This window comes from Rattus norvegicus, chromosome 17 (genome assembly GCF_036323735.1).
Source record: "Rattus norvegicus strain BN/NHsdMcwi chromosome 17, GRCr8, whole genome shotgun sequence".
In the NCBI taxonomy this organism is placed as follows: domain Eukaryota; kingdom Metazoa; phylum Chordata; class Mammalia; order Rodentia; family Muridae; genus Rattus; species Rattus norvegicus.
This window is the reverse complement of record NC_086035.1, coordinates 57,709,532-57,737,485: the sequence shown is the minus strand read 5'-3', so window position 1 is coordinate 57,737,485 and position 27,954 is coordinate 57,709,532. Positions and strand designations below refer to the sequence as shown.

The following is a 27,954-nucleotide window of genomic DNA, read 5'->3' as shown; positions in this document are numbered from 1 at the left end:
TACCAGTTCAGTGTGGGAGCTGACACTTACTCTGCTGCAGACAAGACACACAAGCTATGGGATCTAGGAAGCTGCCATCAAGCCAGTAGCTCGACGAGTCACATGGCCCTGGGGATTTTTCAGGCCAAAAAAAAAAAGGCATTTCATGTCCAGTGGGCTGCGATATAGGGGTAGAGACCTTGCCATAGTCTGAGCTCCATTATTATAAATGGAAAAAGAAACACAAAATAAAATCACACTGAACATATTGTATCTGGCATGCTCAGCCTAAATGGCAAAGAATCTGATACTTTGGCCAAGTTTTTCTGTAAAAACCACAATGTTTTGTAAAGGAAAAAAAAAGAAACGTTGAGTAGGACAAAGGAACACATCACAACTGTAAGGGAGGTCCAAGGTCCAGAGTGGGTTCTCAGTGCAGTCAGCAAAGGGAGGTTCTGCCCTCTGCTCAAGCCTGGGTGGGGTTCAAGTCCCAGTCTTCAAAATGAAAGCTTTTTTGCCCTTGATTTATCCTGTATCATTTCAAGACTTGGCTGAGGCTCCTGAGGTCCCTTCGGCATAGCCAGTGCTTGGAAAGACTCTAAGACTACAAGGAACATTTTCCCAATGAATCATAATCTGGTGGGGTAGGAAGAGAAATCAGTCAAGTAAGTATCAGTTTTCCCTTGGACCATTTGGACCATTCAGATAAGGAAATTGTGGCCACAGTCCACATTGTTTTGTTTTCTTTGATTCCTTATTTGAATTTGTTCTGAGGCAGGAAGCGAATGTCTGCACACATAACGGGAAAGAAGAGCGGCCTCAGCAAACCGGCTTTGGAGACATTTTCTAAGTGATTGGTCCTGGGATTCCGCCCTTTGGCCATAAATCCCACTAAATGAGCAATGTCCAAATTCTTCAGCCAGAAGTAACTGAAGCCCCTCTGTAAGTACCCATGGCAGAAGTCAGTGAGCCTGGAAACGAGCGCCTCTTAGACTGGGAATCAGAACAATCAAGCACAACGAATTATCAACAGACTCTGTGAAGTTCAAATTCAGCATCTTTGGGTCTCATAGTGGTTTGTGGAATTCATGTTTCTCATACCCTGTCAAAACTAGTCCAGAGACAGCAGTTACCACCACACTGTCTTCACAGGGCCTGCTTAAGACCAGCTCTGTTTGGCTTAGCCAAGTCACCTACAGTGGCTTCTATGCTTAGAACTTTCAGGCATAGCAAGCTATCTCTTGACTGGAGAGAAAGCCCCCATGGTAATGATTCAGGGTAACATCTGGCTGACACTCAACTTTGCACTGTGGTTGTCAAGCAAGCTCCAAGGTTCAGAGGTAGAGCCTAATTTAAACACAGGCACACACATTCTTCATGCACCTTTGAGATCTCCTCCACTCAGGATGAGCATTGCTTTTGACAAGTGCTATTTCTCTATGTTCTAAATCAGGTAAATTTTATGACAGCCAAGCTTCTTGGCCAGGTCTGTGTCTGAGAGAATTTGCAAAAATCTCTTATAGAGGTTCAGGAGGAGTCCCGTTTTACAAGTGGCATCAAAATGATGGGGCAAGAGAAACATGGACACAATAAATACTTATAGGGACTTGTCCAAAGAGAGACATGCGGTGAGCATAAAAGCATGTAGCAGCAATTGGAAAAGGTTATGCATTGCATTGAGCTACTGTGCTTAGGATGAGGTAAGTACAAATACCCGGACAGGTAGGTTTGGAAAGGGAGTAGACACCACTCCCAAGGCTTGGAGAACAGGACTTTTTAAAAGACAGTCTGATTTGACTTCTCTATTGTTACTGTGTGTATGGGATATGCATGTATGGGCATGTAGGTAGAGACCAAAGAACAACTTTGTGGAATAGATTCTCTGATTTTACTTGGGTCCTGGAGATTGAACTCGGGTCATCAGACCTGAGATGAAGGTCGGCATCTGTAGACATCATAAGCTGTCTTTTGTTTGTTTGTCTTTATTTTGTATTGTTTTTTTTCCTAAAAATAAAGGTTCCCCTGAATGATTCTTTCAGTACTAAACCAAGGGAAGTCCTGTTTTATTCACCTTACCTGAGAATAACTCTGAGCAGCAGGTTGGTCTGACAGGATGCCTATTGCCTCCACCTAGCAGGCAGGCAGGCTATCACAGTCATGAGAAGTGACGAGTTTCACAAATCCTGGCTGACCTTGGGTTTCTGACAGGCAGTGCTTATAAACCTCATCAAGGCCACAGAATACAGAGGCTGAAAGGACAATGGGAGCCAAGGGGGCTTTCCAGGGGCAAACCCAGCACAAACAGTGGCTTTGATTCTGCTCAGGCTGCAGCTGCTGAAGAGAAATTGTGAAGGGAAGGAGCCCATAAAAAGCCTTGCAAAGTGCAGGCTCCAGTGTTGGTCCCTGGCAGGCCTGGTGAATCATGCTGAATGCCTCCTGGGCATGAATGGCAAGATGACAGCTGGCTCCCATTGGCAGGGAAACTTACATCACAAACCAGCTCAGCTCCTGTGCCTGGCCAATTTGCCTTGCCTTGCCTCAGCCTAACTCAGACCTTTGTAGGTAGCTTAGGGAGGAAAACCCTTATGTCTTCCACAATGGACGCTAGAGACACTGAATCTCAGAGTGAATAAGATGGTGTACCCTTGGCCTTCTATCTAGTGTTGTAGTTAAGAACCAAGTTCATGCCCACGAAGGACACTCCCTTCCTTTCATAGCCAGTGCTCTCACATAGATATCCTGTGCTGGAACATTCTGTCCTGTGCCAACCCAGCCTTTCATCCAGCAGTGGGCATAAACAGAGGCCATTCCTATTCTAGAGACTACACCCAGAATGTCCAGAGTCATTCTCCTTGGAAACTTGATAATCACAGAGACTCCTGGGCAAGGGACTGCTGTCTCCCAGTTGTTTCTCCCTCACACCCTACTCCACCCCCCACTGCTCCTCCTCACCCCATATTGACAATACAGTTCCTCATCCATCCTTAATTTATACAAACTTCTTATGGACATCCCAGAAAAAGAGAGACCCCCGTGGTATCTAGAGAAAGTAGTAGAACTCACAATACTGTGCTGTTTTAGATTTCAATTTATACTTTCCTTGAAGTAAAGTTGCCAAAATAAAAATAACGGGACAGTGTTCTAATTTCATTTCTGTTGCTGTGACAAAATACTCTGAAAAAAAGCTCAACTTAGGGGAGAGTGAGATTTATTTCAGTTGACAATTCCAGGTCACAGTCCATCATGGTGAGAAGGTCAAGGTGAGGACATCGAACAGCCAGTGATGTCACATCCAGAGAGAAATGGATGCATGCACGTTCACTTGCTTGCTTGTGCTAGTTTAATTTCTCTACTCTTAGGTAGTCAGCCCTTGCCTAGGGAATTTGGCAATGCCCACAGTAGACTGGGACATGCCATTTCAGTTAACTGAAGACACTTTCCCCACAGGCATACCCACACACCAACCCAATGTAGGCAATCCCCCTTGAGAATCTCTTTCCACATGATTCCACATTAATGCTTAAAGCTAGTCATAATAGAGGGGGTGTCCCATCAACTTTTCCATGCATTTCTAAAATAAACACTCTAATCTGTGTATTTGGCATATGGTACATTAGGTGCCAAAACTAGAGATGTGGACCATGCCCTTGAGGAAAGCACAGGTTTTTTTTTTTCTTTCAGAGAAAAAGATAAGTGAATGCATACATTGTGGATATTATGACAACAGTCAGGCAGAAGGCTGTGGGAGCCTTGGGCCCTGGGGGAGGACACGGGGCTCTCTCTCTGCTGAAGCCATTGGCTTGGTGAGCAGAAGATAAAGGCCACTGAGAATCAAGAACAAGGGTCATCAGCCATCTACAAAAGGGTAAAGGTGCAGGAGACAGTAGTCTGTCCTTCAAATGACAGAACCTTAGAGCAAACAGCAAAGCAAGTGGAAGACATCTGACTCAGTGACAGAACCCTTAGAGCAAACAGCAAAGCAAGTGGAAGACATCTGACTCAGTGACAGAACCCTTAGTGTGCACAGAGGATGCCGTGGGTCCATCCTTAGCAATCTCCACTCACTTATTCCCAAAATAGGTAAAGCAGGGCCAGATCCCTTGGGCCTTGCGTGCAATGAGAAGTAATTCAGGGTTTATCATGGGGTTTTTCTCTGGGAGTTTGGGGAATTTAATGACAAGGATTTGTCTCTGTTTTTTCTATAAAGGAAAAGTCAGGGCAAGAAGAGACTTGAAGTAAATAAACTAACCAGAGGCTGTCAGCTGTGGGCCAGGAGAGGAAGGCTAGATCTGGGTGGTGGCAGTGGGGGTTGGAGGAAGGTGGGAAAATTGCTGGACATCTGGGAGCAGACATAACAGGGTTTTGTGAGGTCTGGCTCTGAGAAGTCAGGACGGGCCATCTGGAAGCGCGAGTCGAGATTACCAGAGCGAATCTAGGCTGGTGCTCAAGTGTTTAGAGATGGGATGCGCTCTCCTATGGCTCAAGGCTGGAAGACTGTGGAGAAGAATAGATTGCAGCATGTAGTAGCTCCAGGCTCAAGCTCAAATACTGTCTCTTAATGGAGTAACAACCTGATGTTCAGTCCCAAATCCAGGGCACACTGCGCCATCTCTAATAAATGCATTTCAACCCACACAGGTGCTGGGAAAGCCCCCAGTACAGAGTCCGTGCAGATACTGAGCCAACCCACGAACGGAGGCTCAGGAGGACTGCTCAGGTGAGGAGGCACGGGGAAATAAAGCAGCCTCTGCGGTGGATGTCAAGAGCTGGGCTGTCCTGCTCAGCAGAAAGCATGGAGAGTGGCCCTGGGGTCCACAGTAGTCCTACCAGGTCAGAACACGGGTCTTCTGGAGCCTGCTACACAAGTAAATTAATAAGTAGCTTGTCGGAATTTGAGTTTTCAAAAATCCTCAAAGCTGTCTGTTCACTGCTCCGACACTGCTGAGGTCAGCAATCTTCTGCACCGTCTTCTATTGCTTCGCTGTTGACTAATTAGGGAAGAATCTGGCCCAACAGGGTTGATCAACCACGTTCCCCTTTCCTCAGGAAGCCACACTAATGCAAGCTGCCTGGAGGAGACTCGCCTCCTGCTTTCAGCAGCTCACTGTGGGCCTACAACTCCCTTCGTGTTTAACACCAGATCGGCTTAGGCCACTGGGCTCAGCCCGGCAGCTATGCAGTTTAATTATTGAGATCTACATGTCAGATGGCACAGGGAGAGGCAGTTTCTATTAAAACTAAGCTGGAAACCTAGGAGCTTTGTACAAATCAATAGAAAAGTTGCCTGTGTCTGACTTATATACTGGCAAGGAAATTGCAAGCTCTAGAGAAAAAGCCAGAAGACTCTAGAAGGAGGAGGCTACAGTCAGATAGCTGCCCATATGCCTTTCAGTCTGAGCTGTGGTGGAGGCTTTCTAGGGATGGTGGATGCTCGGAGAGCAAAAAGGAGAGCTTTCTTGGCAACGTTGGATGCAGAAGAGGTTCTGATCACAGCTGGTGACCCGCAGTACTCCAGCCAGTGTTTGGATTGCTTATGATTATAACATTGTTCAAATTTCAATGTGAGACAAATCTGCAGGCTTCCCTCCCCTGCTCTCCTCCTGGAGTCTTCTCTTTCCTGCCCTCCTCCCTGCAGTCTTCCCTCCCCTTCCCCTCCTCCCTGCAGTCTTCCCTCCCCTTCCCCTCCTCCCTGCAGTCTTCCCTCCCCTTCCCCTCCTCCCTGCAGTCTTCCCTCCCCTTCCCCTCCTCCCTGCAGTCTTTCCTCCCCTTCCCCTCCTCCCTGCAGTCTTCCCTCCCCTTCCCCTCCTCCCTGCAGTCTTCCCTCCCCTTCCCCTCCTCCCTGCAGTCTTCCCTCCCCTTCCCCTCCTCCCTGCAGTCTTTCCTCCCCTTCCCCTCCTCCCTGCAGTCTTTCCTCCCCTTCCCCTCCTCCCTGCAGTCTTTCCTCCCCTTCCCCTCCTCCCTGCAGTCTTTCCTCCCCTTCCCCTCCTCCCTGCAGTCTTCCCTCCCCTTCCCCTTCAATCTTCCCTCCCCCTGCAGTCTTCCCTCCCCTTCCCCTCCTCCCTGCAGTCTTCCCTCCTCTTCCCCTCCCCCTGCAGTCTTCCCTCCCCTTCCCCTCCTCCCTGCAGTCTTTCCTCCCCTTCCCCTCCTCCCTGCAGTCTTCCCTCCCCTGCCCTCCCTCCTGCTTCTCTTTTATTGTCCCTGTGCTCTGGGTTGTCCTCTCAGCTTGACAGAAGCTTCCTCGCCTTCCCAGACATCATTCCCCACATACTGACCCCATGTCTCTCCTAGGACACTAGGTACCCAGGACCCATTAGTGCTCCCCTTAAGACATATTAACTCAATAACTTAGTGTGAAGGAAAAGATTTTCCCCCTGAATTTGAAGCAAAGCTAGTCTACATATCAAGTTTCAGGCTAGCCAAGGTTACACATGGAGACCTTGTCTCAAAAAAGAAAAGAGATAAAGGAAGGCAACAGTAATTAAAATGGTAACTGTGCAATCTTAAATTACAAGTTTTAAAGTCCTAACAAACTCATAAACATCAAAACATCAGGAAAAACAACTAATGCAGAATTTTCACAGGCGACCCTCAACAATACCATCTTTTCCTAGAAAATGTTGGAAATAACTTAGTCTTTCCTCTGACATGATCGGTATTTTTGGTTTCAATGCTTAAATTAGGGATCATTTGTAGACACTCTGTTTTACATTCACAGTCTTTTCTTGGCCATGTCAAGTAGGGTTAGGACAGTGTCCAATTGTGCAAACCCATGTCCAGTTTCATTTATTCTGAGAGCCATGACTTGCAGGGCTTTCCAAGTTCTCTTCACTGTAACTAATTGCTACAGCGTCGAGTCCACATCGTTTGTGTTAAGCAGTTTGTTTGTTGCTTACTCTTTCGGGTTCAGGTTTTTTCTTCATTCTCTTTACCAGTATCTAAATTGCAGTTCAAATCAGCAAGGAACGAATGGGTACCTGTGCAGAAGTTAACAGAAGTCACATTAACTGGGGATCAAGAATGGAATGGTCCAACAAAAGCAAAAAGTAAAACTATGTTGGCAACAGTGGGCAAGGATAATAGCGTCCAAGAGTCAGAGTCTGGGCTAGGGCTCCATGGTCGAGCATTTCCCAGCATGCAGAAGGCCTTGGGCTCCATCCCCAGCACCAGGATGTGAAATTGTAACGAAGCAGAATAGAGTGACAGCCAGACTCTGAAAGAAAGGGCAAAAAGTATCAAATACAGATGTCCCCTGGGATCCGTAAGGGGTCGGTTTCAGGACATTCTGGCTTCTAGGATTGCCCAGGTTCTTCACCTGGAATCACATTGCATTATATATTTCCCACATAGTTTATCTCTAGATCACCTGTAATATCTCATAAAAAGTAGACATCGTGAAAACATTGTTTACGCTGCACTGTTTAAGAAACGATGGTGAAGCCAAGAACATGCCTTTAATTCAGAGACTCAGGAAACAGAGGCAGGAAGACTGCTGTGAATTTGAGGCCAGCCTAGTCTACCTGGGAAGTTTCAGGCTAGCCAAGGCTAATAATGAGATCTTATCTCAAAAGAAAAGAAGAGAGGGAGGGAAGAAGGAAAGAAGGAACCAAGGAAGGAAGGGAGAAAGGGAGGGAGAGAGGGAGAAGGGAAGCAAGCAAGAAAGAAAGTAAAGAAGGAAAAGAGGGTGGGAGGGAGAGAGAAAGGGAGGGAGGGGAGAAAGAAGGAGAGAAGGAAAGAACATGTTTGGTACAGTTGTAATTTTTTTTCAAAATATTTTCCACCAGACTACAATGGCTAAGAACAGATTATTTTGCCCTTAAATTAAGGGGTCACAGTTTTCTTGGCTTCTCTACCAAGCTGAAAAAGACAATGGAGAGATTACTGGAGTAAGTCAAATGTCATCATAAGTTGTAACTCTGCCGCAGACCCTGTGGGAAATAGGGTAACTGTACACAGAAGAGTCTGTAATTGGGGGTCTCAGATAGCCACTATCCCCACCCAAGATGACAGCATCTCAGCTCTTCACCACATCAGGGTACCAAGTTTGCCTTGGAGATCCCTGTGGGCAGTGAGTCAGGGCTACTTCATGCTGGGAATGGGAGCCCAGTGCATAGAACATGGGGCCATTTGTTTTTGCCCATTGAAGAGATCTTAATGCACCATTCATCATTGCCCTTCCTTCCCATTGTGTTGTTTTACCTCTGCAGCAACTCCTCCTCCATCTTGTGCATTTATGACATCTCTTTTCTCCACATGAGCTTTCTTTTGGTTCTGTTTCTTGTATCTCTGACAAATATAAAACACACCTATTAATTATTCCCTGGTGAAGCCTCTGAATTTTCTGCTTTTACCTTTCAGGGCCCCAAAAATTCCTAGGTCATAAATGTGTTCTTAAGAATATTAAGTTTATATCTCTTTATATATTAAGATACATTTTTATGTTTAATGAGCCTGAAGTTTCTTTATGTACATGATGTAAGGTCAGACCTTTGTTTTCACTCAGAAGACTTTTCTGGGTGTTACTGTGTTTAAATAGACCCTTCCCCTCACCATCACCAAACTGCAAACCCACCTGAATTGTATGCTAAGTTCCCACTTGCAGTAGAATTTCTTCGAGGCATCTCTGCTGTCCCACTAGTCCGATGTTCTTATGTGGGATCCAGCAGAGAGGGTGGTAGAGCTGTGGGAAGCATTCAAACTTGAAGTATGGCAGTCAGAGTAAGAAAAGAAATGGACCAAAGGCAGAAAGATCCTTGAGGAATGTTGTAGTTGAATTCTGTTCCCAGCAAAGGTGTTCAAGTCCTGTTTCTCAGTGTCTGGAAATATTACTTGCCTGGAAAAAAAAGATCTTTGCAGATGTAATCCAATGAAGACAAGAGCATAGTGGCTTAAGGTGGGTGTCCTGATGTAATGACTGGTGTCTACCTTTATCAGGGATATGTAGACACATGTAGACACATGTAGGTACATGTAGACACTGGGACTTCTTTCTGTCATATTCTCATCATGGTGCCTAAATGCTTGAGATGGTCAATTTATGAGAAAGAAAGGTTTGTTTTGACTCTGAGCTTCAACACTTTGGGATCCTGTCATGTTAGATCTGCAGTGAAGCAGAGCATCATGGCGGAATGCATAGAGCAGAAAGGTACTTACTTCTTTTGTAGTTTTCACTACAAAGAGAAATGAAGACGCTGGGGTTTCCACATCCTCCTTCTAGGTCCCCAGTGACCTATGTTCCTCTTACTAGGTCCTATCTTAAAAAAAAAAGATTCCAGCACTCAATGATATGACAAGAGACCGAAATCAATCACAGCGACACACACAGAAGAGATACAGGGAGCAAGAATGGATGCCAGGGGTAGGGGCAGGAGGGAAGGGGGACAGGAGGGATGTGCCTATCAGCTGAAGCATGCCAGGAGCTTCCAGAAGCTGGAAAAGGGCATGGATGGATAGGAGTGGCCTGCAGAGGGAGCCTTGATTCAGGGCTTTGAGCTCCAGGGACTGAGAGAAAACAAACTCCTATTATGCTAAGGTATCCATATATGATAGTCAGCTTTAGCAGACTCAAGAAAAGAATCCACGGAACATGATTACTTCAAGAGAGGGACAGGAAAGCCAGAAGAAGGCATTGAGCAGGGAAGTGGGCAAAGGGTCAAAGGGCACCAAGATCCAGCAGGTAGGAGGGCTGTACAGTTGAACAGTATGAAAGGGAACTCAATATCCGAGAGTTGAAGAATGGATAGAAGATGGGAAAGTCACAAGTTAGTGCAGACTACACTATCAACGTTTTTGAAAGAAAAAAAAGTCTTCTCAGTTAGGAAAAGGAACAACACCTCCAACCAGGAGGTGGGTAACCATTCAAATAGTTTAGATTCAACACCACCTAAGCTGACTGACTCATAGATCAGAGTAGAGTAAACTAGACTAATAATCCAAAGTGCTTCTCTGTGAGAACACAGCTCAGGCAAGGGGGACTCTGCACATGCTGGACCTGAAGTGTTACCATGACAGTGGCCAGCTGCTTGAGTCTTTTCTGCCTTACAATAATGTCACTTCCCTGTCTCCCCTCTCCCCTGTCCCCAGGACTATTTATCCAAGCCAGGTATGGTGACCTTGTCCTCTTGAGACTTCACCTGCTACTCTCTACAGAGTGCTTGACTCGCAGAAAAGACGAGAAAGCTAAAGAGGTGGCGTGAGTAAGAACATTTACTGCTCATCCTGAGGTGCAGTTTCCAGCCACTATATGGGACCTTATGACCACCTATAACTTCCGCCCTAGGAGATCTGATGCCTTTTCTAGTCTCTGAAGGCACAGGGAATGCGCGCGCACACACACACACACACACACACACACACACACACACACACACACACAGTACACATGTGTACAAGCATTCATATACACAAACTAAAATAAAGTAACCTTTAAAGCACAAAGAAAAACGAAGAGCTATCAATTTGGATAATGCAACAAGTTCTCTTGATGAGGGAGTAGAACTTCCTTTTAACCCTGCAACTTTGTACCAGATTCAGACCCCAATCATAGTTTCCTATCGCTCAAATTGTATTTATTCTCAACTTTATTTCATGTTATTTTTTCTGGTGCCGAACATGAACCCAAGAGGAGGAGGAATGGGGGAGGAAGAGGAAGATAAGATGGGGGTGGGGGAAGGAGGAGGAGCAGGGAGAGGAAGGGGAGGGGAGGAAAGAGGGCAGACACAGACAGGCAAAGGCATCCCAGTTCCTTCAGAAATCTAGCCACACTCAGTAGGAGGTGGGAGATAGACCATGCACAAGTTCCCAAGATGATGTGTCTCTGGCAATGGCAGATGACAAGAACAGGAAGCAAAAGACAATTTCTGCTGGAAGGAAGAGAAGGAACATGTAAGTGCAAAGGAAAGGAAGAGCGGATGTGTCCTTGCAGCCCCCCATGGCACTGACAGCACATGGAGCAGCCAGCACCTGAGCAGAGCTGACAGCTGACCTGTTGGAACTGGAACTCCACTTGTGTGTTTTCAGAGTTTCTCAGAAAGGACCTGTGAAAACGTTATTTCTTCTTATCTCTAGAAAGAAAAGAAAACTTTGAGGCCAGCTTGTGCACAGCCTGGTGCTTTATCTGTGAGGAAGAGACAAGGCACACAGAGTTTGGATGCATTCCTTGCTAACAACTATCTTCCTTCCTCTCTCATCCACCCCAGGCAGGCTCTGCCCATGCTGTCTGCAAAAGCCTCTTTGCCCTCAGCCCTCCCCTTCCTCCTTATACTTCCTTAAGGGGTGGCTAGTGAAGGAAAGAATTCCTAGGACAGAGACTCCTCCTGACCCTCTTGTCTAGACTCTGTTGACCTGGAAAGTGGCCATTATGTCCCTTGATGGTCACGGAAGAATGGCCTATCCCTACCCTGTTCTGCCACTAGCTGTACGGTGGCTGTTCTAGGCTTGTCATTACATGCGGGACCAGAGCAGAGAAAGCAGAGATCAGAGTTCTCAAAGCTGCACCAAAGCAACAATGTGTGTCCTGGGAGGAGTGAGGTTTGGTAAGGATTAGAAAGGCAGGCACCACCTTGTATGCTCATACCTCCCCTCCCCATGATATGAAGTGTGGCCTGGCAAAATCTATGGGGGCACTGAGCTTCTGGTTCCAGGCAGAAAAACCCTGAAAGGAGCGGCTGCTGAAGTTCACATGTAGAAGAGAGGAGGGAGGTGAAGAGAATGAAAGGAAATGGGAGAAGGGCCAAGTGACAAAGTGTGGCCTTCAAGGACTCTGTCAGAGCATGAAGTAAGATACCAGGCAAGTAGGCTAGCGCAGGCCTTTCTTCATTTCACAGAGCAATGGGTATCAGCCTGGGGCTTGTCCAATTCTCTTTACCTCTCATTATGGTTGGGTGGGAAATGGCCCCCACAGGCTCGTGTATTAAAAGCTGGATCCTCAGCTGGTGGTGGTATTTGGGAAGCAGGTTGGAAATAGGGGGCAAGGTGAGGGCTAACTGAAGGAAGTAGGTTACTGGGGAATGCATTCTGGAAAACTGCCCTTGTCCCAGCCCTGTCCTGTCCCCCCTCTTCTTCTTAGCTACCATAATGTAAGCACCTTGGTTCTATAAACCCTTCCTCCATCCCTCTGTCTCACTGTGACCTAGAAACAAGGAGCAGCCAGGGACCAACGCTCCTGACGCAGTGAGTCAGATAACCTCCTGTTCACTGCTATCTCTAAAAGGCGTTACCTCCAAATGTTGTTAGCTTAGTTTACAGATTCAGTTTGTAACACAGCAACACATTCAAACTAGAGAGCAGTTACCTTCAAATCTCCCTTGCTGGTCAGAAAACTACCGCAAACGGTGGTTTAAAACAACACACATTCTTTACCTCAAGAAGCCGTCGTGAGAAATCTGGACGTGGATTAGCTAGGTCTTCAGCTCAGACGCCTCCAGGCCAACATGAAGGTGTTCACTGGGACTGTGAATTCACCCCAGGTTCAACGTTCTTCTCCAAACTCACTGGCTGCTGGTGAAACTGAGTTCCAGGCAGTGGTGGGACAAGGCTCCATGCTTTCGGTGGCTGTCAGAAACGGTCACTGCTATCCTTTGGAGGCCACCTCTGTGGTGAGTAACTCGGCTTTGGTCTGTCTAACCTACACAGGGGAGAAGACATATAGCCTGGGTATGGTCTTGGCATCATGGCTGATGACTTCGATTTTTTACATTCTGTTGGTTGCTCAGAGAATTAGGCTCAGACTATTGGGCATCCCCGGAGTAGGAAGAAAGGGTGCTGGAGCTTCCCACAGTTATCATGAAGCCGGGATGCCTTTTCATCTACAGAGAGAAAGAGAGAGAAGGAGAGAGGGAGAGAGGGAGAGAGGGAAAGAGGGAGAGAACTAGGTAAAGGCAGGGTAGTCTTAGCCCAGCATACCTCCTTTGTCTTGTACATTCTAGTTCTCTTTAGAGAGTCTATATTGGCTGGGGAGATTGTCCAATGGTTAAGTACACTAGCTACATGAGTTTGAGGACCAGAATTCTGATCTCCAAAGCCAATGTAAATATTGTTTGGGCATGGCAACCCACCTGTGCTTCCAGAAAGTAGGAAACAGGCCATCCCCAGAACTCCATGGGCGAGCTTTTGGCTTCAGTGAGTAAGGTAGAAGAGCCACTGAGGATGGTTTTGAACAACTTCCAGCCTGCAAGTGCATAGTCACATGCACACATGTGCACTCACACAGACAAGTTTCACAGACATGTGAACACATCTGTGCATACACACACACACACACACACACACACACACACACACACACACAAACATGAAAAAAGGAAAGGCAATAATAAAAAAAAGTGAGCACTAAAGAGCTTGAGATGGACATGTTCTGGTGCTTCTCTGGACGTTTCTGGGCACCCTGATTTATAACTGAGAAGTGCAGACCTCATACTAGTCAGCAGAGAACTTGCTTTTCTTTAAGACTCCATTCAAAGGGACCCCTTATACCCTGATGTAGCTTAAATCTGAAATGTTCCTCACAAGTTCACACTTTGAGAGCTTAATCTCCAGCTCACAGTCCTCCTTTGAAAGTTATGGAACTGTTAGAAATGACTGGGGCAGCACTCTAAAAGTTATCCCCACCCACTGTTTCAGCCTGCTCTCTCTGCTTCCTAGCCCATCATGAGTATCCTCCATAACTTGCTCCCACCACCATGAACTGAAACACTGCCCCATGGTCATGAACTAAGACCCCCCTGAAACCATGTGCCAACCTAGATCTCTTACTCTAGAGCTGTGTTTATCAGGCGTTTCTGTCACAGTGGTAATAACTATGAGAATCTCTACCATGAGGCTTTCTCTCTAACTGGCAGGAGAAACTCCTGTTTTAGGGACAGCCTTCAAGCTGAAGTTTCTCCTTTGCATAGCCTTGGTGAAGGCACAGAAAAGTATTCATATATTTATAGATTAGAAAGAGAGGAAGAGATGCAGCTGCAAAGAAAGATCTAGACATTATCCATCCATCATCCTAAAATCTAAGAGCCACTCGGATTTGGGGTTAGGCATCTCTAATGGCTCACAGCTATGCAGAATGTTCTCCAGGAGAACAACTGAGAGTGAATAGGACAAGCCTGGTGCCCTCTGAGGGGAGCCTCTGAAGAGACAAGGGGTGGGATGTCAGGAAAACACTGAGGGAGGGGTCCACCCACAGGACACTCCAGCTCTCTCAGGCTTCTCCACTCTTCCTGGAACTAAGTCTTTCCTGTCCTCATTCCATTGGCACTGCTTGCAGAGAAGCCTTTTGGTGTGAGATATTTGTCATGTGCGAGGCTCAGCAGGAACTCAATAAAGAGGCTAGACACCAAGTCTGTGCAAGATTCCATGACAGCACCAAATATAAAAAAGACAGAACAGTCAGACCAGGAGGCAACCGGTGATTCATAACCAGATGGTGCACATAAAACCCTTCAAGGAGCTCAGAAGAGGTAGAAGTCCCCTCATGCTGACAGGCTAAGGAGGGCAACTTCATTAAAACTGTCCAGTATGGTTAAGTCCCTAACTAGCTTTTTCTTTTGCCACTGGCTATCCCTTTCCCATAGATCTTGTAGATGTTTGGAAACTAAGATTAGTTTCCAAACACTTTTGTAGACAAGTTGTCAGTTGGTGCTTAAACTTGGTTACCAAAGACAGCAGGAAGCTCAAATAAGCTGCTGTTTTTTAAGTAATTAGCTTTGTTTGACATGGGATCTTAGTTACCGCAGGAAGTGCAAGAAGCTGGAGGTGTCCGCACAGTCTCCTTTTCTCAGTGGTATCTGGTGTAGAGTTCAGAGCTTTTAGCCACTGCAAGCCGGTCCTGCGTCAGTGCTTCTAAGTCTGTCCCTACCCAAGGATACTACAAAAGTCCTCTGAAATGATCTAATGAATCCCCAACTTGTCATACTAGAGAGCAGACATGGAACAAGTAATTACAGCACTATGTTTTGACTATCAGTGGGCAGTCATCACCACATAAAAGCCATGATGAATCTCAATGACTCGAAATATCCATTGGTTTCATTCCTCTCTGCTCTGTGGGTGGACTTCCCTGGTTTCAGTTCTTTCTGTATTGAGTTGCAAACATAGCGTGAAGGTACAAGTCAGCTTCAAGTTCCATGGTCTTCCCTTGTAAAGGAGCTGGCCCTGTATTTCTTGAGATTGTGGTGGCTGGCTTTTGGTAAATTTGTGTTCGCTATGAAATATAATGGGGCAAGGTAAGTACCTGGCAAGCCCATGCCAAGGTATGCCCCTGAGTAAATTATGCCATGCAACAGGTCTAGTATGAAAGGGGTCTACTGTGGGAAGGGAGAGGAGTAAGGGGAAAGAATAGAGGTAAATGAGTGGACATGTAGACAGACAAACAGACAGACAGACAGACAGGAGTAGAGTCATGAGGGAAGAGAAAGAAGGTTGCACAGAAGGACAGAAATGAAGGGGAGAAAACATGGGAACAGAGAGAGATTGCTGGGATGGGAAGCACTTCTCTCATATTCAGTTCACATCTGGCACACTTGGTGATGGCAAGTGGTGACAGAAGCCATTGCTAGGTCCCTGGGAAGAGCCTAGTGAAATTGCCTGTGAGCTAACAGTGTCCTGGTTAGTTTTGGATGTCATCTTGACCCAGCCTAAATTTACCTGAGAAGGAAGACTCAACTAAGGGGTCACCCAGATCAGATGGGCCTATAAGCATGTCTGTAGGGAATTATCTTGAGAAAGGCTGGGCCCACTCTGAGAAGATGATCTTTGGGTGTGTAAGAAAGCTAGCTGTGCGCAAGTCTTTAAGTAAGCCAGCCACTAGAAGTAGTGTTCCTCCATATTTTCAAGTTCCTGCTTCCTTTCTAGCCTGACCACCTCTACTGATGGACTGTAACTTGTGAGGTGAAATAAATCCTTCTTCCCTACTTTGGTACAGCAACACAGAGAGAACTAGAATAAACTGGTAGGTTTGACCTAATTATGTTTCTATATGTGGGTAATAAAACATATGGAAACATGTAGCTTACTACAACCTACTACTATATGTACACAATTATGTACTTAATAGTACATCCTTGACTCATAATCACAGAAGTCAAGCTTCAGTCAATCATGGGCTGAGTTAATCAGAGAAGGCAAGCTTCAGCCAATCATAGGCTATCAACTGATCAGATCCTATCCATACAACATAAATACAGACTGTAGCTGCCCAGCTTTTTGCCTTGCTTCTTTTCTCTTGGCTATAAAAACAAGCAGTAGGAGTAGAAAAGCCATTTGTCTTAGTTAGGGTCTTATTGCTGTAAACAGACACCATGACCAATGTAAGTTTTATAAAGGACAACATTCAATTGGGGCTGGCTTACAGGTTCAGAGGTTCAGTCCATTATCATCAATGTGGGAGCATGGCAGCATCCAGGCAGGCATGGTGCAGGAGGAGCTGAGTTCTATATCTTCACCCTAACAAAGCCAGGAACAGACTGAACATCTCCAGGCAGCTAGGAGGAGGGTCTCCAAGCCTACCTTCACAGTGACACACTTCCTCCATCAAGGCCACACTTTCTAATAGTGCCACTCCCTGGGCCAAGCATATGCAAGTCAGTACACCATTCTAATCCAGTTTTGAGTTCTGAATACTGTTGGGTCCTAGAAATTTCCTTACTTAAATACATTTTCTAAATTTGACTCACCTCGGGGTCTTGTTTCTTTTTGTGTGTGTTTGGAATGATCTCAATGGGCATTTTCTAAGAGCACAAGTGTGGATGTAGACTTCATTCACTTGGGGGCTTCCTCTACCCTACACAAGTCTATTATGCAAGCCTGTGTCAATCATTCTCTGTGCCATTCTGACAAATGTCCCAATGGCCAAGTCAAGTCATACCACCAAATATGGCAGAGGACTATGCAAGGTCATGAAAGTTGGGACATGTGGCTTACTTGGGGACCTGCACAGAAACAATTCATCAGTATAAGAACACACTAGGATTGCATGTCCTCCTCATAGTACCTCACCCTTAACGTGGCTTGACAGAGGACAGCATTAAGACTCAGGTGTGGGTTGGGGAGATGATCCAGTCAATAAAGTGCATACTGCATGGACATGTGACTTGAATTCAAGTCCAACACCTATATTAAAACCAGAAGCAGTGGTCCATTTTGTAGCGGCAGTGCTGGTGAACTGGGGACTCCCAGGGCTGGCTGGCTAGTCTAGCTGAACTGGCAAACTTCAGGTACATTGAGAGACCCTGCCTCAAAAAGTAAGGTGGCATGTAATTGAGGAAGAGACCTAATGTTGACCTCTGACCTCCACAAGCATGTAGTGCACACACATATCAGATGTAAAGGATGGCTGGCAGAAGAGATGTGCTCATAGTTTTGTCTACTGAGCAATCACATGACTCCTTTCGAATATTCGTTGTAAGATTTGTGGCAAGTCTACATGAACGCAGCCAGGTCTAGTTCAGTCAGTACTGCCGGTTCTTACCTCAGACTGAACACTCAAGACCTAGAGCGCCAGGGCCGGAAATCAGTGTCCATGTCTAAGGAATTGGGCAGAGAGGAAGTCCCACCTGCCTCTGCTCTCAATGACTGGGTGATGCCAATCATGAAGAAGGGTGACTTGCTCACTGAGTCCTCCAATGCAAAGACACCCAGAAACAATGTTTAATGAACTATCTGGGCATCTTATGATCAAGTCAAGTTGATTCATTGATGGGGAAAATTAAGTCAGAACAAAAGCAAAAGGAGAACACACAGAGACCACCTGCAGGAAAAGTTACTCATACTTATTTGCTGAAACAGCTGCCTGCAATTACCCCTTTTACAGAAATAAAAATACCCTACTGGCTGCAGTCGTTATCTGCTTCTGTAAACAAGCTTAACCATAAGAAGGGAGTTCCTCATTTTTGATCTTAGTCACATAGACCCTCGAAGGCTTAAAGCAATTTAAGCCCACCCATGATGTAACAGTTTAAAATAATTCTGTAAAAACCGATAAACACTATTTTTTTTTTTTTGGTTGCTTAGTGTTAAGGAGGTGACTCCTCTTGGACCGTCCATGTAATAAATCCTTCTGATCCCTGACTTTGTCTTTGGTACCTTCATTGTTTTAGTTTTATATATTATGAAATTGGCAATTATAGTGAACTTTGATTTCTTTCCATTTGATCTGATCCCCAGAGTAGCAGCCCTGAAGTGTGAGCTCACATGAATGTTTTTAACAACATTCTAGCCAGTGTGTGATGGTGCTTCTACTGAGCTTGCCCACAGTGGCCTTGCTATCCAATCACCCCTACATCACAAGAAAGAGACAAGGGAGCACAGTTCTTCCCCCTCAGTGGTCTCACCAGTCTACCCTTTCTGTAAGGATATTCATGCCTGCTGACTTGAGACAGTGGGACTCAGACCTGAAGCTGGTTGGCGTCCATCTCCATCCTCAATGGCTTAGTTGTCTGTTCAAGACAAACCAGGTCCTCAGGGAGGAATAAAAGTTGAAAAGCTGAAGTGACCTTGCGTTCTTGTTCACACTCTGTCCATCTCCCAGAAACTCTTCCACACTGACCCTTCCGTCATTCCATGGTTACTCAGTGTTTTAATGGGAAGAGCCAAGGTGCTGCTTGGCCCTGGCCAACACTGGTATCACTAGATCTCCCATCACATCCAACCCACCCTCTAGCCTGACCTTGTGTGAGCGTGCTCCTGAGCAGTTCTGTCTGATGTGTTTGCTCTGTGTGCCCACCCCTTACCTGTACAGGTGTTCACTGTGAGCCATGCCCAGTGTGTGTGTGAGCTCAGGAGCACTCGTGCACCTGCTCAAGGGCATCCTCTAGAGATGTGGCTTTTGCCTTGTGTTTGTACAATGGGAGGTTGACATGGCAGCAGTTGATAGAGACTGAGGTAAGATCAAGTTAGAAATGAGATGGGGACAAAAACCATTCCACTTGGTAAGGTCTTGCAGAATCTCTGTCATTCCACTTACTGATTTTTGTCCCAAGTTAATCAACTATGACAGAACACCAACTTAAGAAAGGAATTTTTTTTTGCTTTACTATTTCTAAGGGATATTTTGTTTGTTTGTTTTGTTTTGTCTTATTTTTCAAGACAGAGTTGCTTTGTATAGTATTAGTACTGGCTATCCTAAAACTATCTCTGTAGACCAGTCTGGCCTCGAACGCAAAGAGATCCATCTGCCTCTACCTCCCGAGTGCTGGGATCAAAGGCTTGTGCCACCACCACTCGTCCAGTTTCAGGGATTTTAGACCATAAAAATGCATTGGTTGGTTCCATTGCTGGTGGGCTACTGGCAAGTGCTTGGTGCCAAAAAAGATACTTATGTGGGCCAGGAACAACAGTCAGAGAGGGGGATCCCAGATAGACTGATCCCAGCATCCTGTTTCAAGAGGACCCCCCCTCCAACGACCTAACTTCCTCCCATTGGTCCCCACTTCCTAAAAGGCCCTAACAGTACTCCAGAACAGCCTTAAATACACAGATCTTTGGAGAGCATTTAAGAACCAGACTGTAACATGCTCTCTCTCACTAATTCTCACCAGCTACCTACAGCCAGCCAAATGTTCTTTCATAGTATTCCATAGTAAGCATCTCCAGCCCACAGCTTACACAGTTCATGCTGGGACTGGAACTCTCCCCAGGCAAATGTTCATGGCTGGACGTGTACTTTTCCCATAGAAGTCTTAAAAAAAAATGTGCTGACATCTGACACAGGCAGACATTTGGCTGGGTCCAGCTCAAATATCTCTCCACATTGCTACGCTACAGCACAGTACCCAAGTGCCTTTATTGTTTGTTGGTTAATTGTAGAAACTTTATTATGAAAAATTGCAAATAAATAATAACACCATTCATGAAAATTCACTGGAGCCAATGTCCATATAACTGAATACAGTCAGAAGAGGCATGCAGAGCAAGAGCTTCAGAGCTCTGTACCATATTTTTATACTTTCGGTAACAAATATATTTTATGCACTGACCCACCACCGAAACCAAATGTCCATGACAGAATTATAAACAGGAAAATAATGATTCTTATATCACAACTCGCATCCATTCTTTTTTTTCCCTCCATCTTTATTAACTTGAGTATTTCTTATTTACATTTCGATTGTTATTCCCCTTCCCAGTTTCCGGGCCAACATCCCCCTAACCCCTCCCCCCTCCCCTTCTATATGGGTGTTCCCCTCCCCATCCTCCCCCCAACTATCACATTCAGTGGGGATTCAGTCTTGGCAGGACCAAGGGCTTCCCCTTCCACTGGTGCTCTTATTAGGCTATTCATTGCTACCTATGTGGTTGGAGCCCAGAATCAGACCATGTGTAGTCTTTGGGTAGTGGCTTAGTCCCTGGAAGCTCTGGTTGGTTGGCATTGCTGTTCATATGGGGTCTCAAGCCCCTTCAAGCTCTTTCAGTCCTTTCTAAGATTCCTTCAACGGGGGTCCCGTTCTCAGTTCAGTGGATTGCTGCTGGCATTCGCCTATGTATTTGCTGTATTCTGGCTGTGTCTCTCAGGAGAGATCTACATCTGGTTCCTGTCAGCCTGCACTTCTTTGCTTCATCCATCTTATCTAATTGGGGGGCTATATATGTATGGGTCACACGTGCGGCAGGCTCTGAATGGGTGTACCTTCTGCCTCTGTCCTAAACTTTGCCTCCCTATTCCCTGCCAAGGGTATTCTTGTTCCCCTTTTAAAGAAGGAGTGAAACGTTCGCATTTTGGTAATCCTTCTTGAGTTTCCTGTGTTCTGTGCATCTAGGGTAATTCGAGCATTTGGGCTAATAACCACTTATCAATGAGTGCATACCATGTGTGTTTTTCTGTGATTGGGTTACCTCACTCAGGATGATATTTTCCAGTTCCATTCATTTGTCTATGAATTTCATAAAGTCGTTGTTTTTGATAGCTGAGTAATATTCCATTGTGTAGATGTACCACATTTTCTGTATCCATTCCTCTGTTGAAGGGCATCTGGGTTCTTTCCAGCTTCTGGCTATTATAAATAAGGCTGCTATGAACATAGTGGAGCACGTGTCTTTGTTATATGTTGGGGCATCTTTTGTGTATATGCCCAAGAGAGGTATAGCTGGGTCCTCAGGTAGTTCAATGTCCAATTTTCTGAGGAACCTCCAGACTGATTTCCAGAATGGTTGTACCAGTCTGCAATCCCACCAACAATGGAGGAGTGTTCCTCTTTCTGCCCATCCTCGCCAGCATTTGCTGTCACCTGAGTTTTTGATCTTAGCCATTCTCACTGGTGTTTAGTCATAAGGGAAATGCATCCATTCTTCCTGTCCTCTTCTATTAGCCTTTCTTGACCTCCTGTCTTCAAGTTACTCTGTATTCACACGTACAATTGTTTAGCACATAAACATATGAAAGAGACATGCATTTAATTCCTTTCTGCGAGTATGTGACCCCACCCGTTACACATTCTAAATCTGTCCATTATTCTGAAAAGCTTCAAACTTCATTTTTCTTTAGAGTTGGATAGTATTCCATCACACACACACAAACACACACACACACATACACACACACACACACACACACATACACACACAATGAACAACTAAGTTCCTTGCTGTAGTGAATAAAGCAGCAATAAACATGGAGATGTTAATATTCCTTTTGTGGGGTATGGCATTCTTAGGTATATACCCAGGCATGAAACAACTTGGTCATAGGGTAGTTAGTCTACTTTCAATTTCTCTCTCTCTCTCTCTCTCTCTCTCTCTCTCTCTCTCTCTCTGTGTGTGTGTGTGTGTGTGTGTCTGTATCTGTCTCTCTGTCTCTCTCTGTGTATCTGTCTCTGTCTCTCTCTGTCTCTCTCTCTGTCTCTCTGTCTCTCTCTCTGTCTCTGTGTATGTGTGTCTGTATCTGTCTCTCTGTCTCTCTCTGTGTATCTGTCTCTGTCTCTCTCTGTATCTCTCTCTCTCTGTTTCTCTCTCTCTCTCTGTCTCTCTCTCTCTCTTTCCATGATTTCTCTGTGTAGCCCAGACTGACTCCAAACTCAAAAACCAACCTGCCTCTGCCCCCTGAGTGCTAGGATTAAAAGTGTGGACCACCGTTCCCAGGTCTATTTTCAATTTTTTATGAAGTCTCCAAATTGACTTTCTCAATGGATCCCCCACCAACCAAGAATAAGTGTATTCTTTTCTCTCCAGCATTTGTCATCAACATTACTGATGACAGCCATTCTGACTGGGGTGACATTATGGTAACTCAAACTGGTCTTATTTTGCATTTCCCAAAGGCTAATGTGTTAGTTATGTTTATCTTATTATGAAAAAATGACATGACCAAAGCAACTTATAAAAGTGTTTAACTGAGAGCATACAATTTCAGGGGTTTAGGGTCCATGAGCATCATGGCAGGGAACATGGCAGTCAGGCATGGTTCTGGAGCAATAGCTGAGAGCTCACATCTTGAGACAAAACCACGAGGCAGAGAGGGACAGTGAGAATGATTTGAGTCTTCTGAAACTTCAAAGCCCACCTCCAGTGACACTCGTCCCCCGAATCCTTCCCAAGCATTTGGTTTTTGTGTAGTCCCATCTGTTGATACTTGTAGTTTGTTTCTGTGTTATCAGTGTAAAAATAGAACAGCAAGTGTCTTACTGTATTTGAAATTTTAAAGGGAAGATGTGTTGGGTGGGTGTGCATGCCAGCCAAGCCCTCGTCTATCTTAGTCCTAAGGAGATGCCAAACTAGGACATCTGAGAAAGAGTAGGAGGCAAGGTCATCCCATACATACCGCATACTCAGAACGAGGAAGTCCTCTCTGCACAAAGCCTCACAGGCTGCACTTTCCTAAGAATTTGTCTTCTCTAAGCTTCGGGGATTTATTCACAGAGGCATTGAACTGAAAATAAACAGACCTAAGAATCAGTCTTAGCAGTCTAGAGATTTACCTAGAACTAATGTGGCTTTCACAGGCAAAATGTCACCTCTCCAAGCTCTCTCAAAGCCTCAATGCCAGCTGCTTGGAGGGGATGGGGGGTGGGGTGGGGTGGGGTGGGGAGAATGTGCTCACCAGAGTACATACAGAGTGTCAGTGCATGGCCCAAGACAGAACAGAAGAAGCAGGAGTGTGCACTCTGGGGGAGGGAAACCATCAGGGAAGTCTAGCCCTCCCTTGTTGGTGAAACTAGGGGCATGGAGAGCAACAGCTGGGGTAACTGGAATTGCCTAAAAAATTCCAAGCAGGCCAAATGCTTCAAGGGGCCCTACAGAGTGAAATGGAAAGGAATAGAAAATTCGAAAGAAAGAAAGAAAGAAAGAAAGAAAGAAAGAAAGAAAGAAAGAAAGGGAGGGAGAGAAGGAAGAAAAACAGAAAGGGGGAAGGAAGGAAGGGAGGAAGAAGAGGAGGAAGGAAGGAAGGAAGGAAGGAAGGAGAGGGACAGAAGGAGGGAGAGAAGAAAGGAGAAAAAAGAAAGGGGGAAGAAAGAAAGAGAGACAGAAGGAGGGAGATAAGGAAGAAAAAAGAAAGGGAGAGGAAGAAAGGAAAGAAGAAAGAAAGAAAGAAAGAAAGAAAGAAAGAAAGAAAGAAAGAGAAGGAGGGAGAGAAGGAAGAAAAACAGAAAGGGGGAAGGAAGGGAGGAAGGAAGGAGAGAAGAAGGGAGAAAAAAGAAATGGGAAAGAAAGAAAGAAAGGAAAGAAAGAAGGAAGGAAGGAAGGGAGGGAGAAAAAAGAAATGGGGAAGAAAGAAAGAAAGAAAGAAAGAAAGAAAGAAAGGAAAGAAGGAAGGAAGGGGAGGAAGGAAGGAAGGAAGGGAGGAAGGGAGGGAGAGAGGAAGGAAGGAGAAAGGAAGAAGAAGGGAAGAAGGAAGAGACAGAAGAGAAGGAGGGAGGGGAAGAGGGAAGGAAGAAAGAGGACGTGGAGTAACCTGTGAATTCCAATCATCAGCTCCAAGGTCTAAACTGAGAAAACTGCTTTTTATCTTGGGAATGCTGGGTGCATACACACAGCAAGTGAGAGGTGCCTACTTTTGGCTCACTGGGCTCTGAGCTCTTTTTAGGAATTGAATGGATTCCCTCCTCAGCTGCTCAGCACCCCTGCAGCTGCAGGGGAAACTGTTTTATGTCCTAGCTGCTCTGAGCAGCTCCGTTCTGCTGCCAACCCTCTGTCACAGCATGGAGCGGGACGGGGCCCCATCCCTTCACCTCTGCAGCTGCAGTATGCCTTCTTGCTCCATTACTAGGCGAGACTCCTGCTGCTTTCTCCTTTCAGCTTTCTAAGGAAAAAGGGACAATTGTTGAGCATACACTTGATTCTGGTTAAGATGGAGCTCTCATTGCCCCTCACCCTCGCTGTCTCCTCACTCTTCCTTCCTAGGAAAGCAAGTTGCCTTCAGCTTCCAGTTACGTGTGGGCCCCAGAGACATCACTACCTTGGCTGAGTGTCAAGAATGTTCAGCTGAGTATCAAGGTCAGAACTCCGGCCTGTGCTATCTAGCCCTGCAGTCCTAACCGCCTACACCACTGCCTACGGCCCACAGCTTTAATGGCCCTGGAGCTTTGGCAGGGTGGGGCAGCAGCTTTGTGTGAGTCCCAGTGGGGTCAGCTGTCCGGTTCTAACACTACACTGTGTGCACTTCCACACCCCTCACAAGTTTGAGAACTCCAATCTGAACCTAGAGTTCTCTTTTCAGAAACAGTTTGAAGCCAGTACATCCAAGAACGATAAGAGTTTGGTGAAATGGTAGGGGATCTTGCTTACAGAAAGGGTAGAGAGCCAAACACAGCTGTGGGGAGGTGGGGAGGAACAAAGGAAGGAACATAGAGAAGGAAGAGGAAAAGAGGGGACTGGAGAAAATTGGGAGAAGAAAATCAGCAAAAGGACAAGGCGTTGGGGAAGAAGGAGGAAGAAAAGGAGGAGGAAGGAATCAGAAACAAAATTGGAGAAGTTTGGGGCACTGCCGAAACTGCTGGTTCACTTTATCCTGGTGTGCCGGCTTGCCCCAGCTGGCAGGCAGGGTGGCAGTGAGCTATTTTGTAGGACCTGAGCAGCACCTGGAGGTTGTTGGCTCAGGTGGCCTAGTCCTGGGAGCTGAGGCCAGCCACATGTGAGTCTCAGCTGGTAACAGAAAAGATCTGTAGGAAGCAGCCACTGATACTGGAGTTTCTTGGGCAGGAAAATTAGATGTCAAATCTAATGAATCTTTCTTACACAAGCAGCTGAGCCAGAAGCCAGAGCACTCTTGGTTGAGGGGCCTGGACGCCAGGTGTGAGGGAGATGCTGGTTGTAGCTAACAAGGCCATCTCTTTAGGCAAGACCTCGGATGCCTGGTTGAAGAGGAAGCTGCACGTTGAGCATTTTGTAGTGATTAGCTCACGAAGTGGCATACTAGTGGGTAAAATTGCATTTCCATGTGTGAACAGAATATCCATCCTCCATGTGTCCTCTCCATCCATCTCTAACCCTTCCCAGATGACAGTTAGCACGCTTCTGCTTTGTTTCATATTCCCTATTCTGGCCTGCACGTATGACAGAGAATATGACCCAGGGATGCAACCACGGTTGCCATGGATGGAGCCAAGCCGAGCAGTTTGCAATGACATGCTCCAGCTGACTTACTGCCACGTGGAGAGGTGGTTTTCAGCTCATACTGAAAATGGCTTCTCTTAGGCTCCTACAGAGTTTCAATGTTTCCATGTTCTGGGTGAAAGAGGGAAAGCCTTGCTCAGCTCAAGTTCCTATGCCGGTTGGTATCATAGAGTCACTAAGGAAAACAAGAGACCCTTATATAAAGCACAGCTACTTCTTTTCTAAGGCATGGCTAGGGTCAGCAATGAAACCATCACTCAAGTGCAAACTTGGCCAACCCACCAAGCAAACCACAGGAAAGGTTGTGTGCTTCTAGCTGGGCGTTACTTGGCAAATATCACAGAACTATGACACTTAGTCCCAGGACACAGGGTTATCCATGCTTAGGCAAGTGAGGATGGCTGATCATCCTGAGTGCCCCAATGCTATCCTTCTACTCTCTACTCAATCCACCCCACCCAGTAGCTTGTTAGGATTAAGACTTTCCACTCTAGCACCTGGAGTGTCCCTGGGGCACTGTGTTCTGGGTGGTTGTTCGGCCCAGGGCTAATGAGTTCTTGGGCTCTGCTACTCCAAGAAAGTCCAGGAACCATCACATCAGCATCCTCTGGGAGCTTGTTAAATATGATGAGTTGCAGACCCTGCCCTCAATCTATAGTTTTAACAAGACCCCAGGAGGTTGGGACCAAAGTTGGATATGCATGGCTCATGGTTCCCCAGAAGGTAAGGGAGTTTCTCCCAACAAAATCATAAAATGAGTGTTCATTCCTGCTAGCTCATGGACCTGACCCAGGTTAGGATACAGACCCTTTAAGACTCTGGTCACTCTTTAGGTCGGGATCCCACAGCCTGGAGAAATCTATTCCCAAGTGTGGACCCCAATCATGTGTCATTCAGGCAAGCGACTAAACATTCTGGCAGGGTTGACTATGCTCTGGTAAATAAGCCAGCACCAAAACAGGCAAGCAAACCTAACTAAACACAGCAAGTCACATGCACGCACTCACGCGCACACACACATACATAATGCACACTCACGTGCATAAACACATGCTCGTGCACATACACATGTATAACACATACTGTGCAGGAAGAGACTCTTGGGAAGAAGGGGTTCAGAGCAGATAATAGAGCAATGAGGAATGGGAGAGATGATTAAAATACATTACACTGTGTATGAAATAATCAAAGACGAATATAAACATACTTTTTAACTGAGGAAAGGAAAGAGCTCTGATTGTTTTCCCCCCTCTTTGGATGCTGTTTGATCTGGAACTATAGGATTCAACCGACCCATCAAAACACTATTTATCAAATTTCCACCATATGTGAACCTGGCTAAAACTTTGCCCAGTCTGCTCAGTGGAGAAAACCCAAGCCTAGGCTCACATAATCCTTCCACTGGAATACACTGGAGAAGTTCACAGTCAGCTTTTGAACATTCTGGAAAATTACATGTCTCAGAAAACCTTCCATTCACATTGAGTCTCTTGGTCTTTCTTGTTGGGCAATGTGAGAAAGACAAGGGAGGAGACTGTCTGGACAAGGTTCATTCATGTGAGCAAAGCATTGTTAAAAACAAAACAGAAACCACACACAGAGAAAGACATCCCCTCATGTCCAGGAATTTGCCACAGTTAGCTTTTCCAGTGGCCACTTGACTCAGATTGTTAGAAGCATCCTGTTGGTAATGCCACAGCAGGAGGGGCTCCTTCCAGGGCAGCTGGTGGGGTTCTTTATGACCCTGGCTGCTTCACTGAGAGCTCACTCAGGCGAACTCAAAGACTGCAAATCCTCGGACACATGGAAATGTAAAAGTGTAGCGTCCACGGTCAGAACAAACAAGCCTGAATGGGTGGACAGGAAAAATGAAGGGGACTAGAGATAAAAAGAAGACTCTCAGCCTGAGACTTGTTTCCCTTACCTGCCGCCTGACAGCCAAGAAACTTCAACAGCACCATGTTAAAGCTGCCTCCAAACAGCATGTGACTTCCTAAAGAAATGAGATGCAAACCCAGGATCTATCTTCATGCTAGCAGAGGAACCATGCCTCCTCAGGATGCAGATGCTAAAGCTCTAGTTAGCTGACATGCCTCTCTCACCCCTGAATCTAAGCGACACACTCACTACACAGAAGCCGCCTTACCTTTTCACTTCCGACAAGCCAGCTCAGAGACTTTTAACGTAGATACCAAGCTTTGATTCCGTTTTAAGTCTGACAAGTGGCCCACACAGCCTTTGAAAAGTGTTACTGAGAGCCCCAGCATCTCACATACAGCATTGTAAACAGACTGAAGCAGCACTCCTCTGAGAAGCCCACCCCTGGCTCTGGATTTTTTATTTTCTTGAATGACTCTGTGTGAATACTTAACAAATTCACTGACTTTGCTTCTAGTGAGTTCTTCCTGAAACTTGCTGTGACAGAGTCAGGGGTTCTTCTTAACC

General features: G+C 45.9%; 1 long non-coding RNA gene across 4 annotated transcripts in view; it reads left to right on the top strand.

Moving 5' to 3' along the window:
• The first annotated feature begins 10,697 nt into the window (after positions 1 to 10,697).
• LOC120097795 (uncharacterized) overlaps positions 10,698 to 27,954 on the top strand; it is a 40,189-nt gene continuing 22,932 nt past the window's right edge. The window contains exons 1-2 of one of the 4 annotated variants that reach the window (XR_005495543.2): positions 10,698 to 12,572; positions 24,298 to 24,390. This is a non-coding gene — a long non-coding RNA (uncharacterized LOC120097795). The remainder of the gene's footprint in view (positions 12,573 to 24,297; positions 24,391 to 27,954) is intronic. The other 3 variants (XR_010059476.1, XR_005495544.2, XR_005495542.2) reach the window with 3 other exon arrangements.